At 37.9% G+C, this 11,096-nt stretch overlaps 1 long non-coding RNA gene across 1 annotated transcript; it reads right to left on the bottom strand.

The window, feature by feature from the left end:
• Positions 1–1,088: 1,088 nt before the first annotated feature.
• On the bottom strand, positions 1,089–10,350 carry LOC150044540 (uncharacterized). The gene is made up of 3 exons (XR_016533118.1): positions 10,265–10,350; positions 3,684–3,987; positions 1,089–1,363 (listed from the first exon to the last, which is right to left on the bottom strand). It is a non-coding gene; the product is annotated as an uncharacterized LOC150044540 (long non-coding RNA).
• Between the last annotated feature and the right edge of the window lie 746 nt (positions 10,351–11,096).

Here is an 11,096-nt window from a genome sequence, read left to right as displayed (position 1 = left end):
TTAGTGGCATACACAAATGTAGGAAAAACATATCTCACCTTACAAGGTTGACATGTTGGCAGGGATTCTCCGCAGGGTGATGGAGTCCTTGTAGCCTTCATTTTCCCCAGCATGTCACCTCTCTCAGACAATGCCAGGAGAGATGGCAAACTTGATCCCAGCTCTTTTGTTTCTTGCCCCCTCTAGACTTGGACACATCCACAAAGAAACCTATGAACAGAATCAAATGTGCACTATGAGATGGTCTTCCTACGAAACACTGGCTGACGTCGATAACCATACCTTGCCCTGACTTTATAAAAAGTAGCTGAGAGCATCAGTGTTCTGTGCTGCAAGGAAACAAGCGTTCACTGTGGAAATCCCATTTCTCCTTACGTTTCGCTGAACCTTGTCATCTGAGCATCTTGTTTTCAGGGACTATAGAATCAAGACCCTGTTTAGAAATACTTTGTGTCGGTTGTCAACTCATTTCTAGTGATGCTGACCTGTTACAGGTTCAGCACGAGTGACAAGTAACAGGTTAAAGATTGTTTTAGACACAAACTTAGAAAATTGTTGGGAATTAGTTTATCGGTTAATTTCTCAATGGTTTGGGCAAGAAAGGTACCTTTTGAAAATGAAAGATAATATTGGACATGAAGTACTGAGCATTTGGGGCTCATTTTTAATGACCTTTTGTATAAGCTTTTTCCATTTTTCTGGTAAAGAATGTGTTACATAAAAACACCCCCAAAAGACTTGTCTAGCATATCATTCCATTTTTTTTGGAGTAATCACCCATATCTCACAATTTAAAATATACATTGAAAATCCTACAAGATGAATTTTACTCTGTAAAGCAGAACTTGAAACCTCAGCAGCTGACTTGCTAATTGTCTTTAAGAATCAGACTTTATTCAGATTCTTTCCACAGACTTTCAGGATTGAGTTTTTTTTTCAGCTCATTTATCTCCCAAATAGCAGCTAAATTAATAGCTACGCCTAAAAATTAGAGAAAAGATACTTGGTTTATATAGAAAGGTTTCATCTGGGGGGTGGGGGGAGAATAAACGTCTTAATTTTTACCACACACATGTTTGCATACCATCAACACAAATTTCTGAGAGGTGACCATCAAAAAGTTATAACTGCTTTCGTGTTCCTTATCTGGCTTCCACTTCTTAATGATGGAAGAGATTTTCTGAGCCATCGCTGCAAAAATGCCACTCATCCCATTTCAGCCCCGAGTAATCCAAAGTCATTTATCATTCTTAGGCAGAATTCTATCTTAAATGTATGTGTGCTTTTTGCATTCTTTACAATGAAATGATGTCTTCTTCCACAATCACATGTGTTTTGAGATGGTGATCTTGGCTTAACGAGCCTAAACGTAAAAATAAACAACAAACCACAGTGACAAAAAGGAATACAACACTTAAGTTCACCTTGTGGCCCTGTCTTTGGGTATCATTTTTACAGTATTTATTTATTTATTTATTTATTTATTTATTTATTGCCATTCCTGGAGCTTGAACTCAGGCTTGGGCACTGTCCTTGAACTTGACACAGCACCACTTCTAGCTTTTTCTACATATGTGGTACTGAGGATTCCAACCCAGACCTTTGTACATGCTAATTCGAGTACTCTACCAGTTGACTCTCTCTCTCTCTCTCTCTCTCTCTCTCTCTCTCTCTCTCTCTCTCTCTCTCTCTCTCTCTCTCTCTCTCTCTCTCTCTCTTTCTCTCTCTCTCTCTCTCTCTCTCTCTCTCTCTCTCCCCATCTCTATTCCTGAACATTACAGTATGCATAAGTCTCTGGGAAGATATTTAAGGGAAAGGAAGCAACATTGCTAATGAAAGGAATGTTAGCTCTGATCTCTAAATCTAGCTGGCAGCCTATCTTGGAACTGCATAGTGTTCACATAGAGATTTGTCTAAGGGAGGGTGTTGCCTTTCGTTTGGGTGTCGAGGAGATTGATTGATCTGAAGTTCAGAAAATAATTCTTTCCTTTGTGCAAAAATAGAGGTTTCCTGTAATTTCTTGTTTCAATATACACAAGACTCATGTGCATACTGCGCCAAGCATGTATGGTGTTCTGACAGAATTTGTTATTGAAAGCAATTTGGCCTGAGAATTCTTAAGCTCACCTAAAAATTGCTCAGTGTTCTTTCCTCTCTATTGTATATTTTTATTCATATTCAACATTAGAAGTCTTCGTGCATTTTAATTTCCGGTGCTATTTTGTGACTATTGGGCATATAGCTTAGAAGCCAGCATATTACTGTACTTTAAAAGATTATTTTATTTATGACAGAATTATCAGTCAGAACAACTTTAATGATATTTCAACCCCGATGTAATATCGGCGAGGTTATGATAATTTGTAACCCTCTGTAGTATCAGGAAAATCACTTTCAGATATTTTACCATTAAAATGTATTCATCAACCACCAAACTAATCTTTTCATTAGTGATGTGATTCAAGTTTGAGAAGTGAATGTAGAAAAAGCTTCAGTAATATCGAGACAGGGAAATGTGATTGAAAGTCCTATCAACACACTTCACAATTGGTGATCTTGATGAGAAGAAAATGCAACTAAAATGAGAAAGAAATCATCTTTGATGATACTGTGTTTCCTCCTGATAATTCTTATTTTTCTATGAACAATGGTCAATTAGACCAACCGAGTGGAAAACACTATTTTTTCCACCTCTTTCCTCCTCACGTGGCCCATATTGTTTTAAATTTTCTATGTTTATATATTCTAGATTGCTACTCATGAGAGAGGGCCAGGAAGGTGTGTGTGTGTGAGTGTGTGTGTGTGTGTGTGTGTGTGTGCTTGTGCGTGTATGTGTGACATGCATACCAGCTCTGGGACTTGAACCCACGACCTGGGTTTGGGCCACATCTCTACTTCCAGCTTTTTAAGAAATAAAACTGGGACTTTCTTGTCCCCGTTGGCTTCAAATCATGATGCTCACATTGAGCTACCTCAGTAACTACAACTACAGGCGTGAACCCCCAGTGCCAGGCTCAGATTATTTTTTTTAATTTTAATAAAGCAAATCTTGACCTCACTTTTTGGAAGCATGAATATAGACTAAACTTTTAAATTGTGGGAATCACCAGAAAGAACCTGACTACCGTATAATGATAGTATTACCATTTCTAAAGAGTATGGCTAAACACTTGAAGCACTGTAGAGCGAGGAAACAGATGAGCAAAATGCTCATTTTGATGCTAAATGGGAACCAGTTAAAACACAATGGAACGCATAAAACTGAGTTAAAACACAACAAAAGACAGCTACTAGAAATCTGTATGACATACAGAACTCTGTTGTGTATATATGCACACTATTCAATTGTGTTTAAATGTTTAAGTGACTTTAATACTACAAGGAAAATTTAGCAAAGAACTAAATACCCTTGAGGCTTTGCTGAACCAATTCATAATACACCTTAACTAGGACTTTGTATCAGTAATGGTATTTGCAATGAGTTTATTTCTGAATGACTCAGAACTTTCTCTTATTATAATACAAATGGAAGATGATAATGAGCTAGAAAATTATATGTTTGTGCTCCAAATTTCATCTCTATACAATATAGAAGATAAGTCATATCGTCTCTTCCCATAACCAAATATTGTAACACAATACAGCAAATTCCCATTTTAATCAAATTACATTTTTAAAGATACCTTTTCTATTGTCTGAAATTGCATGTGGCCATCTGTAATATCCAACTGGCCTCTCTGCTTCTTGCAGTTTTCAGGGCTTCAGCAAATATTTGCATAAGGTGATGTGCTTGATACCCCATTGTGCTTTCGTTGTGCAGTATTTGAATTTGGTGTGTTAAGGATCTCTTCTTTTAATATCCAGTAGATCAAATTGTGATCTCTCCGCTTACAATGATTCTCTTACATTGAAGCTTCTTTTTTTCCTTGTAAGCCAAATAGCGACAATATTAGTGCCTCATGAGGTTGTGTGAAGGACCAAAATGAGCTGTGAGAGATCAAATTAACATAGAATCACAAATAGGAAGTTTAAAATGAATGTTGGTTCCCCCTCACTGTCTCCAGCCCCATTTTACAAAGAAACTAAGCTAGTTTCACTCACCGAAGCACCTGTATTTAAGACAAATATTACCCTGAATTGCCTAAAATTCACATTTTTTTGCAGAAAGACCATTAGGTACTATAAATTGAAATGTGTGTGATAAATAAACTGTGACATGTAGAATCACCAGAAATAGTGTCATAGGATTTTAATCAAAGAAAAATCTTGTTCATATCCTGACTTGCAACTTGATCACTCTGACCTTCTCAATGACGGCCCCAAAGTCAAAACAGCCACCCAGAGCTATGGTGTGACGGACCAACCAAGATCAGAGACCCTGAAACAACTTTCCTTGGTATAAGTTATTGTATCTTTACTTCTAGAATATTCTTCTTTAATACTGAAAAAAAAGTTCTGAGCATGCTAAATGGAAATTTTAATAATATTACTGAAACTTAAAAAAGTCACAGGATGTTCTCAATGGATGATGCCTATGGCACTTTCACAGTCTTTGTTCTTGTAATCATTTCTTCCTGCTTGCAGACTCTTCGGAGGGTTTTGGTGAGCATGCACTAGGCATGAGGCTTGCAAGCAAAGCTTAGTGTTCATTTTAGAGAGCCATTTTACTTGATATATGCGCATCCTTCAAAATATTCAAATTAAACCAGAAATGATGGACTTTTAGGTGCAGAAAAATATTTACAAGTATGTAAATCAAAGTAATCATTACTCAGAATTGTTGAAATCACACATGCTTTACTGAAGTAATGGAGAAATTTCTGAGCAGAAAATACTTCCAAGAAGTTTATGCCCCTAGGATGATATATGTGTATGTGTGTGTGTGTGTGTGTGTGTGTGTGTACTTAATTTTAGAACTTTAGGATTATATATTATATATATAAATTGCATATACATTATATATTATTTATATAATATGTATAATAAATGCATGTAATTTACATGAATTATACATCAAATTTTATATATAACCTATAGGATTATATATCACCTGCAGATAACTAAATAATTATTATAAGCTGGCTTTCCTTTAAGCAGAAAGCTACTTCCAGAAATATTAATAATAAATCTCACATATGCTGTGGTCAAGTGAGAACAACCAGACACAGATTTACATTCCTGAGGAGGAGCTTTGACTTTCTCTCATTTTCCTCAATTATAGAGAAATGTCATTTAATCCTTATTAAAATTTAAACTTTTATGGCAAAGGGAGACCAGCATAATCATAAATGTGTGACCTTCGTGACATAGCAATAGTCTAATTTGCAATTCTTACACCCAGCATAATTTTACTTGTCTTTTTAGGAACTTACTTAAATGTGAGTACACATGGTTGGCATGCTCGCTATTGTAGAGGATATTATACAAATAGATCAAGCAGAGATGATAATGAACTGAGTTCTCGGTGTCAGAGGTGCTGCAGGTATCATGACTTCCATGGTGACTGTGAGTGTAGATGGAGGGAGGATTCCTCGGCCTCACTCCACCTCCTGTAGGAAGCAATTCTTCCCCTCCCATGCTGGGGCTTCTCACACATGTGTCCAAACACTGACAGTGGATTTGACTTCCCATTCCTTGTCCAGTGGTCTTTCAATCATCCTGCTAGCCTTGTCTTCTCCCTCATTTCTCATGGCCTCCGAAGAGGAGGCAGTGAAGGAAGGTAGGCAGGCAACAGCACGTGGGATGATTATAGAATATATTTCTTCTCTTGGATGTAAGCAAGGCAAATGACCACTGTGTATTTCATACGGCCGCGTGGGTTTTTACCAGACCTTAGGCATCTTCGTTCTCTTAGTCACATCGTATTATGTATTCCAAACATCCTTTATATTCCATACCTCATCACCATGTGGAGCCTCTTTTAGCCAAGCTGGGTCTTTCTCAGCTCTGTATTTTCCATGCTCCATCATCATACTTTTCTTCCCTCCCTCCTTCTCTCCCTCCCTCCCTCCTTCCTACCTTCCTTGCATGCTTTCTGATCCGTCATAAAGTTTGAACTCGGGGCCTAGGCACTGTCCATGAGCTCTTCTGTTCGAGGCTAGCACTCGCTCACTTTGAGCCACAGCACCACTTCTGGTTTTCTGATTGTTGATTGGAGAGAAGAGTCTCGTGGACTTTCCTGCCTGGACTGGCTTTGAACCACCACCCTCAGATCTCAGCCTCCTGAGTAGCTAGGGTGACAGGACACTGGCCAGCAGCCATCACAACCTTTGTGCATTGCACCAATCGAGACGCAGCCAGCCCAGTCCAGCCTCGCCTCTTCCCAGGCTTTCCCGAACTGTATCACGCAAAATTCAGATTCCACACACATCTCCGGAGTAGCTCCTGCCACCAAGTGAGTTTTGCAATACTGTCTCCAAACCAAGCCCGGACACGTGACCAAGTGACGTACTGGGGAAACGATTGATCATTCAGCTGTATCTCATTTTACTAAAAACACGGCAGGCTATTGTTTTCTCAATATTGTACATGTTCTCTTAGACCAACCACTAAGAAACACTTTTGTTGGTGTACTTGTTGCAATTGCCGTGAGAGGTGTTTTCTCTTTGGATATGTACTGGTTACTTTTTCCTTGTTCGACCCTTTCGCGTTCTATTTTTTCATCATATTTATTAGTATTTTGCCTCTCAGATCACTTATTCACTGCAACACTGATTCTTTGAACTAGTATTGATTGACAGCTGTGTGTATTTTGCCCTTCTAGACACAATAAATATACCTGTAATGAATAATAAAGGTACAGTTCCTGTATATCTATCCTGTTACATGAGTGAGGAAAGGAAGAGACTGAAATTAAAAATTAAAATAGAACATGAGGTGATAATTGCTATGAGGGAAAACAATGAAGAACAGTAGTACAGAAATGTGTATGTAATCATGTGGAAAGTATGTAGTCTAAAAAATGAAGCCAAATGAAAAGGACTGCCAGGAGTTTGGCCTAGTGGTAGAGAGCTTGCCTAGCATGCATGAAGACCTGGGTTCGATTCCTTGGTACCACATACATAGAAAAAAAACGGAAGTGGTGCTGAGGCTCAAGTGGTAGAGCTCTGGCCTTGCAAAAGTCCAAGGACAGTGCTCAGGCCCTGAGCTCAAGTCAGGACTTGCCAAAAAGAACTATCTATTATATAATATATAATATGATATATAATTCCTGACATTGAAGCACCCACATTAGAGGCACAAGTACTAATAAACACAAAGTGAAGAAAGACTGGGGACCTTCCCAAATTATTTTCAGTAATGGGAGCTCATTTAAAAACAAAGAAAAACAAAACAAAGAAATGCCAGTGTTAAATTGAACTTACACCCTTGACCAGATGGAGCTTAAAGATAATTAGAGAATGTTTATCAGTAACTGAAAAATGCACGTTTTCTCACCTCCTACGTTACAAAACAATTCTTAAGTAGGAAACTCTGAAAATGTTTGTTCATAGGCAAAGACTTTTTGGACGCCGGAAACACTAGAACGGAGCAAACACAACAAACGGGATTTCATGAAATAAGAGGCCGCTGCACAGAAGAGAACACAAGTCCACAGAGGAAACCAGAGGAGGGAGGGGATGATTTGTAAAGTGTCGGTTGTGATACCCACAACTCCATATGATCTTCCAGGCAAAAATAACTCCAATATGAAACGGGCCCTAGATAGAAACAGATGGGGAAATGCTCATCTCCACTAGCAATTATGGTAAAGAAGATGAAAAGGAAGAGATACAAACCACCTCCAGAGCACCGGACTAATGCCGGATGGAAAGAAGCAGCTGCCAACCCCCATGTGTATAGAATGCGGTCCCTGAATCTTTTGGGGGGCCATGTGTGTTAGAACAGGCATGGGGAACTTGTAAAGGCTGTTGAGAGGTGTACGAAAAGGAAAGCAGGCTGTCAAAGAGACGGACACATGAGTGTCCTGCCCACGACAGCCACGGAATGGAAAGTGGGAACTACTGAAGTATCCAACAACTGATGCATGGATGCAAGCATGCAATATTGCTCTCAGCCATGTGCAATGCAGTAAAATGTGTGTGTGTGTGTGTGTGTGTGTGTGTGTGTGTGTGTGTGTGTGTGTGTGTGGAGAGAGAGAGAGAGAGAGAGACAGACAGACAGACAGACATTTAAACAGCCCACAGCACTTTTCTTTAAGGAAAACTTCCTTGATTCTTCCTTAAAATAAAACTCTTCCTGCCCACTGGCAAAGAAAGGCTTTTGGAAATTTCAGTTTCTCCACATATGCATAGACGGATTAGTTTATCATATTTGATAATACTGTTTGTTACTTGATTCGTAAGGAGTCTCTACTCGTGTAGCCTTTTGCCTCCTCTGTTTCTCTTCCCTTTCTCTCCACGTCTGTCTTCTGATGACTCTGGAGAACAATTACTTCTGCCAGGAGCATTTTCACTTTGGAAAGAGAAGGGAAATATTACCCCATCTTTCTTATTTTTTATGTGTTGGGAATTAGGCCCCATTTTCTCACTGACATTCTCATTTTCCTGCCTACTTTTCACTCAGATCATGACTTCTAGCAGAACGGGAGTACAGATTGGTATTTTAGTGTGAGACTGTCTTCAATAACTTATAAATGGCATTTTACCAACTGAAGAAAATGATTTTTCCCTTCACTAATCTTGAATCACTGAAAAAAAATCTATAATTATACCAATTAAAAAATCTCCATGAATTGCCTTTAAAAAACATAATATATGGTGATTAGTTGTCATAACTGAATTTCACTGAGTTCAAAATCATGATTTATTAAAGCCAAACTCATTTCTTATGAGTTATCTTTTCTTCTGGGATTGATTAGCCATATTGGTATTTGGGCTCTGACCGAGCATGGAAGGGTATTGTACATGAGACATTAATCAGGAAATTGTGCATTTCTCTCACAACTGGACTTTACTTTGTGATATTGTATTAGCGCATAACATGCAAATTATTTTAGGTAATTACCTCATTTTTCAGTGGCCATTTGATGGATAGAAGTTTCATACAGATTCTTCAGTGTAATTTAAAGTCCTGCAGTGATTTGTTTCTTTCCTTGTTCATAACAATCCCCATTTGAATTGTCATCTATCAGACACATGAGGCCACTTGGAAAAAAAATTCTCATTTGTAAAAGCTAATTTTCCCAGCTCCTTTCACCCTAATTGAAATTGACAATTTGAACAAATGTTATTAAAGAAATAAATAGATAGATGCATAATACGGCTTTGCACATCTAAAACTCTTCGGGAGATTTCACTGAAATTAAAGATATCTTCTTCTCCCTTGTAGTTGAATCTGGTGTTGAGGAAATTTGGGTCCACGGGCTGTCTATCTACTCAACTAGCCAAGTTGCTGTTTATTTCTGCTTAAAAAACTACTGCCTTACCTACTAACCGAAAATCCCACATTATGAAATGATAGCTGTATTTGCCCATCCTCATAATAAAGAGATCAGCTAAGTATTCCAAGCAAAAGAGTTTCAATTAACAGTGTGATATGCTGCATTAGCATAGCCAGGTTATTTTATGATGGCAGTTGTCCAACACATTGAATATATTATCAGAAATCCAGTCCAGACTATTATAAGATACATTTGTACATGGGAAATGCCTGAAACGTTTAAATCATTCTTCTCCATATTTTCAATCTAGTATGTCATTTAATCATGAATATTTGTTGTGATCGTGTCTATCCAGACACCTGCTGTTGTAAAATAGCTTCCCCATAAATGTCAAGTAATGTAAAATTGAATGCCTATATTTAAATAGATTTTAACAGATAATAAAACTCTTGAGATTAAAACGGTTTCATTCAGGAAGGCAGACAATTCTTTCCATGGTGTGCAATTACGTGTCACGTTATGTAAAATACAATTTTTAAAACTTCTTTCTTTAAAAAAGGAAGCACAAACGAAACAAAAATAAATAAATAAACAAACAAACAAATAAATAAATAAAGAAGCCAGGATTTAATGTTAGCATCTGAGGTTCTCTTTGGAAAATGTGAAATATAATGACAAGGTACAAACTTACATTTTCTAAACATTGCTTTGATGAGATCTGCTTTTAGAAGAATTCCTGTGAGGGTTATTCCACACATTCAAGCTATCAAAACAGTTTTTACTCACCGGTTCACCTTCCTTCATCTAAAACAAAACAAAAGAATTAGAGAAGTCTGACACCCTATTATAGAAAGCATACGAGAAAATTGTGTTTCCACTTACAGGTTTGTATGTGGCACCTTATTTCCAAGCACCTCGATCTACAGCTTACAGTTGGCTCAACAGCACAAAACGATGATTCTTGTCTCTCGAAGTAACCGCTACTGACAGTATTCCACTCACGGAATATTGAAATGCATGTGTAAAATTAGATCTCTGGTAAAGACTCTTTTTTTTTTAAGAATGTTTTAGGCTAATAAATATTCAGCAGTCTTTCCATGATGGGTGAGGTGTATGAAAGACAGTGTAGAAGGTGCCAGGATGTTGCCAAAAAGTAGCTTCCATACCAGAGCAAACAACCCTTGTGTGCATGGGGTTGAGAGACAGAGATTCCAGAAGAAAAAGTCCAATTATGAGAGGTGAGAGGTGCCAACGCTTTTAAACCAAAGCCAACCAAGAACTCATCTGAAGCAAACTTGGGTGCATTGAATTATGCAAAATAAAAGAAGATTCCACGAGAAAGGAGCAGTTCAGGATCTAAAAAAGGAAGTTTTCCCAGGATTCAAGCCCGAAACGGATGATCTGAAGGAAGGCTCAAGATATGCTAAAGACAGGGAGAGAATTCTTTGGTTTAGAATATCCTGATTTAGAAAGGAGGGAATATGTAACTCCTGCTTACATTTCACTCATGTAGAGCTTATTTGTTGTTTAAAACATGAAGTTATTCCCACAATCTTCTTTCTTTTTCATTTTATTTAGTTATTTTTATGTTATTGTTTTGTAAAGGTGATGGACAAAGGGTTACAGTTATGGAAGTAAGGTAATGAGTTTATTCCTTGGTGACATTGTTACTCCCTCCCTCCTTTTTCTCCCTCCCTCTTGACTACTCTGACAC

Source organism: Megascapheus bottae, chromosome 29, assembly GCF_031878675.1.
Source record: "Megascapheus bottae isolate mThoBot1 chromosome 29, mThoBot2.hap1, whole genome shotgun sequence".
Lineage (NCBI taxonomy): Eukaryota > Metazoa > Chordata > Mammalia > Rodentia > Geomyidae > Megascapheus > Megascapheus bottae.
This window is presented reverse-complemented; position numbering and strand designations above follow the sequence as displayed.